The sequence below is a fragment of the Leptonychotes weddellii genome, chromosome 16 (genome assembly GCF_054177405.1).
Source record: "Leptonychotes weddellii isolate Sample4059 chromosome 16, ASM5417740v2, whole genome shotgun sequence".
Lineage (NCBI taxonomy): Eukaryota > Metazoa > Chordata > Mammalia > Carnivora > Phocidae > Leptonychotes > Leptonychotes weddellii.
Genome location: NC_138384.1, coordinates 29,462,574 through 29,468,454, shown reverse-complemented (window position 1 = coordinate 29,468,454; position 5,881 = coordinate 29,462,574). Strand labels below are relative to the sequence as shown.

The following is a 5,881-nucleotide window of genomic DNA, read 5'->3' as shown; positions in this document are numbered from 1 at the left end:
GATGTCACCAGGGTCTTCATCGTCACTGAATTTAATGCTCCTTCCCCACCCCTCCCCATGGCGGTTTCTGATGCAGCCCGTCTGGAATCTCTGGGTGAAGGTGTCACCGGAAGTTGAAGGCCAGCCTCGAGGACCCCGTGGGCCATTTGCGAGCTCCACTCTGTTGTCGCTCACCTTATACCTTTGCAAAGCCCGTCCCAAAAGTTGCCTTTTCTCTGATTCCCAATACCTGCCATTTTGAGGTCTCCTCCCCAGAAGGGATGACTAAGTCTGTGTGTATTTTCTTGGCCTTGCATCCCCGCCACCCCCCAGCCCCCCATTTGATCTGGTAACCTTTTTAAGCAAACAACTGGCATTGACTGAGTTCATTTGGGACTGACGTGTCTCCTGACTGTGTTAGAGACCCTCTTAGGAGGGAGCCTTCTGTGACCCTCAAATAGGTTGAGTCCCTCCCCCCACTCTGCCTATTCTTAAGGATCTTTTTTTTTTTTAGATTTTATTTATTTATTTGACAGAGAGAGAGACAGCGAGAGAGGGAACACAAGCAGGGGGAGTGGGAGAGGGAGAAGCAGGCTTCCGGCGGAGCAGGGAGCCCGATGCGGGGCTCGATCCCAGGGCCCTGGGATCATGACCTGAGCCGAAGGCAGACGCTTAAGGACTGAGCCACCCAGGCGCCCCAAGGATCATATTTTTTTTAAAAAGATCTTATTTATTTGAGAGAGAGAGAGAGAGCTCACAAATGGGGGGAATGGCAGAGGGAGAGGGACAAGCAGACTCCCCGCTGAGGGGCTCGACCCCAGGACCCTGGGATCATGACCTGAGCCACCCAGGTGCCCCAAGGATAATATTTTTGAAAGGAAACACACATGCAAACAAGCTTGTTTTCCTTGGGCTTTGTTGTGTGCCGGGCACTGGGCTAAGGATTCCACAAGCAGTATCTCAATCAGCTGGCCTAATCTCAGTGGTCCCAGTAGGAACCACTTCTTCCCTCAGTTGTGGGTAGAGGTGTGGGACGGACTCACTGCCGCCCTGTCACAGAGCTTGCTGGTGGCCGAGCCTCCAGGATGTCCAGGCTGCTCATCAGAATTGCACTGTGAAGTACAAGGTCATCACCGCCTTTCCCAGGAAGGAGACCCTGACAGGTTAACTCCCAAGGTCTCAGGGCTCACCGTAAGTGACCAGACTAGGTTAGATCAGGCCCCCCAACTCCCCTGAGGAGACGTCGATTAGGAGGAGATGAAGACCACACAGTGAATCCCATCCTGCTTGGCGGGGGGGTCTCCAGGATCTATCTCACACATCCCCCTCTGCCTCCCGCCCACCACCTCGAAGGACGTACCCCCACCCCCCACCCCACCACCTTCTCCGGCTCTAGCTGACACATTTTACAAGGAGGTCAGCCTCCTAGCCCTCAGCTAGGGAATCACGAGGCTGCCTAGGTTTCCCCGGGTGCCGAGGGCAGGAGCTCTGGGCCTGGTACTGGGCCAGCTTGGCTTTCTCCGCCTGGGCTTGCTCCCTGGGATTCTGTCTGTACTCTCTGGGCGGTACCATCCAGAAAGATCCCTGCGGTCTGGAAGCCGAAGGAAGAACTTTTTGTGCACCTGCTTTGCTGTGTCAGGGAGGGACCCCTCGGTAAGAAAATTGTTTGTGGGTTTGAGGTGGTTCGGTCTGCCCACAGAAGCCCCTAAAGTGTTCACCTTATGCAGGAGAGTGACAGGAAGAAAGGGGAGCCCAGTGCAGGAAAGGGGTTTGGATTTTTCCCTGATCACTGAGCATAGCGTTTGCCTCTTGGAAGGAGAATGTGATTTCTCTCTCTCTCTCTTTCTCTCTTTCTTTCTTGGTTATTTCAGGTTGATATGGTGACCTCCGATTGAGGGTGCAGCAGGGAGCTTCCTTTCTTATCTTTTTGTTTTGTTTCGTGTCTGTTTCAACTGTATAAAACTGTCCGAGAGTTTCATTTGGATACAATGAAGCCAGATATCAAAAACATAAATTACCTTCAAGACTCGGGAGTCTTAAGAATTTGTAGGATTCTTCCCCCTTTCTAACCTCAAGGCAAAATTTTCACTTAGTGACTTATTTTCCTATCTTGATAGGATATCACTAGAGAAAGGATTGTTAAAAAAGAAATGGTGTGTGTGTGTGTTTTCCACTTTAATTAAAAGGAAAATAAAACTTGGAATGATAGTCTGCTGAGAAGCAGGTTTCCAGCCTGGCCAACGCCGCCCTCCGGGGTTATTTACAAGTACCAGGGCTCTGGGTTTGTCTAGTTTCTTCAATTCCCAACCCAAATCATGTTCACTCTTAAATGGCATTCAGGAATACAAATGTGAGACTTTAGAGAAGGCTTAACTATGTGTAGGGATTGGAAGCAGCATTTCTTCAAATTTAAGGGAATTTTGGTTGTGTTAAGTGGAGTCCATTTTTCCTGTAAATTCAGTCTGCTGGTGTTTGTTTCACTTGGGGAAGAGAGCTAACTGGGAGCACCCCAAGCAGAGGAATTATTTTCATTAGATGTCTGCTTACTCGCTTGACAGGGAGGGAGACGTCTTAAAGCTCTAGAAGAATAAAAATGGCAGGAAAAAAACACAAGTAATTACTTCCTTTTTTTTCCCCCCAATCTTTGTCTGCCTCCCTTTGTCACTGCCGCCCTGTCACAGAGCTTGCTGGTGGCCGAGCCTCCAGGATGTCCAGGCTGCTCATCAGAATTGCACTGTGAAGTACAAGGTCATCACCGCCTTTCCCAGGAAGGAGACCCTGACAGGTTAACTCCCAAGGCCTCAGGGCTCACCGTAAGTGACCAGACTAGGTTAGATCAGGCCCCCTAACTTCCCTGAGGAGACATCGATTAGGAGGAGATGAAGACCACACAGTGAATCCCATCTTGCTTGGGGGTGGGGGGATCTTTCTTTCTTTCTTTCTTTCTTTCTTTCTTTCTTTCTTTCTTTTTTTCTTTCTTTCTTTCTATATAGCTCCCCATCAGGCATGGTAGACCTTGCCCCCTCCCTCCCCATGGCCCGCACAGAGCAAGGCCAGGTGCCTGCTGGCCTGGACTCCCACAGGTGAATGGGGGGTGCGGGTCAGGGAGGGAAGGAAGACTGGGGGAGCAGAGCAGTTTCCATAAACAGATTTGGGGTCTGAACTTCAGCCACCATGCCAAGGGAAAGATGGGCCTGGAGGACAAGCTGCTTCTTTCTTTTTCTGATACTGAGTTCAACATCCCAAGATCAGTGAAACCTCCTGCTCAGGATGCTTTATAAAATGGTTACATTAACTACAGTGACTGGTGCTGGTGAGTTTTTAAAAAGTAAAGTCTGTCTTTTTTTTTTTTAATTAATTTGATGCTAGGCTTTCCTGGGGGCAGACAGGAAAGATACCAGAGGAACGATATCATAGTTACTGCCGAAAGTGATTACAAACTGTGTGGTTTTCAGTTTGGGACTGTTTCTTTTCCATCCTTACAATATTTTATTCTCTTTTCCACACTCAAATGTGTGCATCAGAAAGATTTTGCCTTCTATTTTTTTTTTTTAATTTTGCCTGCTATTTTGTTCCTTTTTCTCCTCCCTGAAGATTCTGAATCTCTGCTCAAGTGCTCAGAAACATACATTTATGCACACATGGGGACATGGGCATGCACGTCTCCCTGGGTGACCCTGATTTCCTCTGTGGCTTCCCCCAAAGCCCCTGCTATGCTCTGTTCCCCTTGAAGTTGACATCCGGGTGGCCCTGATACAGGCTAAAGATTTCAAGCTCGGCCCAAGTTCCCAAAATGTCTCCATCCCCCACACACCCTGGGTTTCTGGCTGTTGTCTCTATTAGCATGGACCGAATGCCCTGCTTTGCGGGCTGATTTATGGTTGCATTAGGGAAAACTCCACAGAGGGTGTAAAATACAGTGTCCCACGCTTGGGCCTGATCTTACATGTTATCGGCAGTTGCGAGTGCATTTTATAACCCTGGTGCCAAATCGAAATCAAGGTGATTTGCGCATCAATCTCCTGGATAAAATCAGGGCATGCTCTATTGCGGTTTGACCTTCGTGGTGCCTTTGGCTGGTCCGACTTGTCTAAGTCCCTTGGACAATTACCCAGGGACAGTTGGAAAATGCACAGATAATGGCCAGAGCTGGGATTACCAGCTGTATCAAAAGGCTTAACTGCTCACCCCAGAGACTCCTGAGCGACGGAGAAAAAGCCTTAGGAGGAGGCTCGCATGGTCTTTAAGAAAGGCAGGCTGCAGGCAGAGAGAGGGAGCATCTTGGAACCGCTTCTTCTTCTCGGGTGCACTTTGAGTAACCCCCGAACTCCGTAGCAAATCTGGAAAGAAAAACTCCACTCTCAGAAAAAGCCAGGCAGATAGCTGGGCTCCAGAAACCCCATGCAGGCCCTCCTTGCCTGGCTGACGATCCCAAGAGCTCAACTGCCTGTGGGTCAGAGAAGGAATTAAGTTTCTAGAATGAATGGAAGGCAGGCATAGGAATGAAATTGGTGGCAGGCATTTTTTTTTTTGTCTTGACACCCCCCAAAGTGGGCTCTCCTTGATGGTTTTCAAAGAACGTGGTCAGAGGCTTCTGAAAAATCCGTCTCCTTCGAGAAAGTTCGAATCTTAACCCCAAATTTTGACGGTGGCATTTTAAGATCCTTGCAGGGTTAAAGATATTTTGAACAGGATTCGTGGCAGTTGTAGATTTTTAGAATCTGAAGGCTCTTTAGTGATGGTCAGAGGGTGTATTTAAGATAAATATTTTCAAGTCGGGGTTTTATGCCTATAATCTGAGTTTCTCAACTTATATTTAGCCCAAACTTCTTTTTAAAGTAATTTCTTCTCTTTTGAATCTGCACCCTTTCAGAGTCCAGGGGAGGAAGCTCAGCCGGCTCTTCAGATGGTAAAGCCTGTTTCACAAAGCCCTTTAAGATATGCTAATGTATATGGGCTGATTATTAAGATAAATACCTTGTGTTGGAAACTGGAGTTAATTATAATATATATAATTAGTCACTGGTCAGCCTAGAAGTTATAATTTATTGCTCCCTGATTTGCATTTATTATCAAAGATATTTAATTTAAAGGAATTACAAAAAATAGCCTGATTTGAGTGGTTATGGAGATGGTGGGCATTTAGGAAACTTCAAAACTCTCTTCCCCGCCCCCCAAACTTTTCTAAACCCATTATATTCAATTTCAGGAAATAACACACCAACATTAGGAGATGGCTCCCGCTTGTTGACTGAAAAAAATGGGAAAGCCATTTTTAGAGAAGAAAAGGATGCTGTTTTCTCTTCTAGACCCTCATTTTTGGAACACTAGGTAAGCTTGCATGATAAGAGGGTCCAAGTCCAAGTAGAATTATGGCGCTTGGGTGATAAGGACGTCTTTTGTGTCATGCTGGGGGGAGGAGAACAAGGTAAAATATTAGAGGCTTTTTCTTTCAGTTAATCATTTCTCCTGGACAGTGAAAAAGAGAACGGCAATTTGTTACAGATACAGCTTTTGTGTAAAAGGAGATTCTTGTGGCTTTTCGTATAAAGTCCGTTTCCATAAAGCCCTACCCGCCTTTCAAATGTATTGTTTCTGCATTCCTTATCCGGTTCCTGCTCTGTGACAACTCTGAGCCCCCTCAGTCACACAAGCCACTCTCTGGTGTCCCTTTGTCTCTGAATTAATGCGTGTGTTAGAGGGGCCCCTTGGCCCAGTGTGAGAAGGCCGCCCTCAGCCCTCTCGCTTCTAGGGATCCTTTTAAAAACAAATGCAGTGAAGAAAGAGAAATTAAGGAGTCGATCCCATTTACAATTGCACCCAAAACCATAAGATACCTAGGAATAAATCTAACCAAAGAGGCAAAGGATCTGTACTCAGAAAACTATAAAATACTCATGAA

At 47.0% G+C, this 5,881-nt stretch overlaps 1 long non-coding RNA gene across 1 annotated transcript in view; it reads left to right on the top strand.

The window, feature by feature from the left end:
• The first annotated feature begins 1,547 nt into the window (after positions 1 to 1,547).
• The window catches only part of LOC115936823 (uncharacterized), a 43,915-nt gene continuing 39,581 nt past the window's right edge, over positions 1,548 to 5,881 (top strand). The window contains exons 1-3 of the long non-coding RNA XR_014140719.1: positions 1,548 to 1,632; positions 2,661 to 2,792; positions 5,189 to 5,310. This is a non-coding gene — a long non-coding RNA (uncharacterized LOC115936823). The remainder of the gene's footprint in view (positions 1,633 to 2,660; positions 2,793 to 5,188; positions 5,311 to 5,881) is intronic.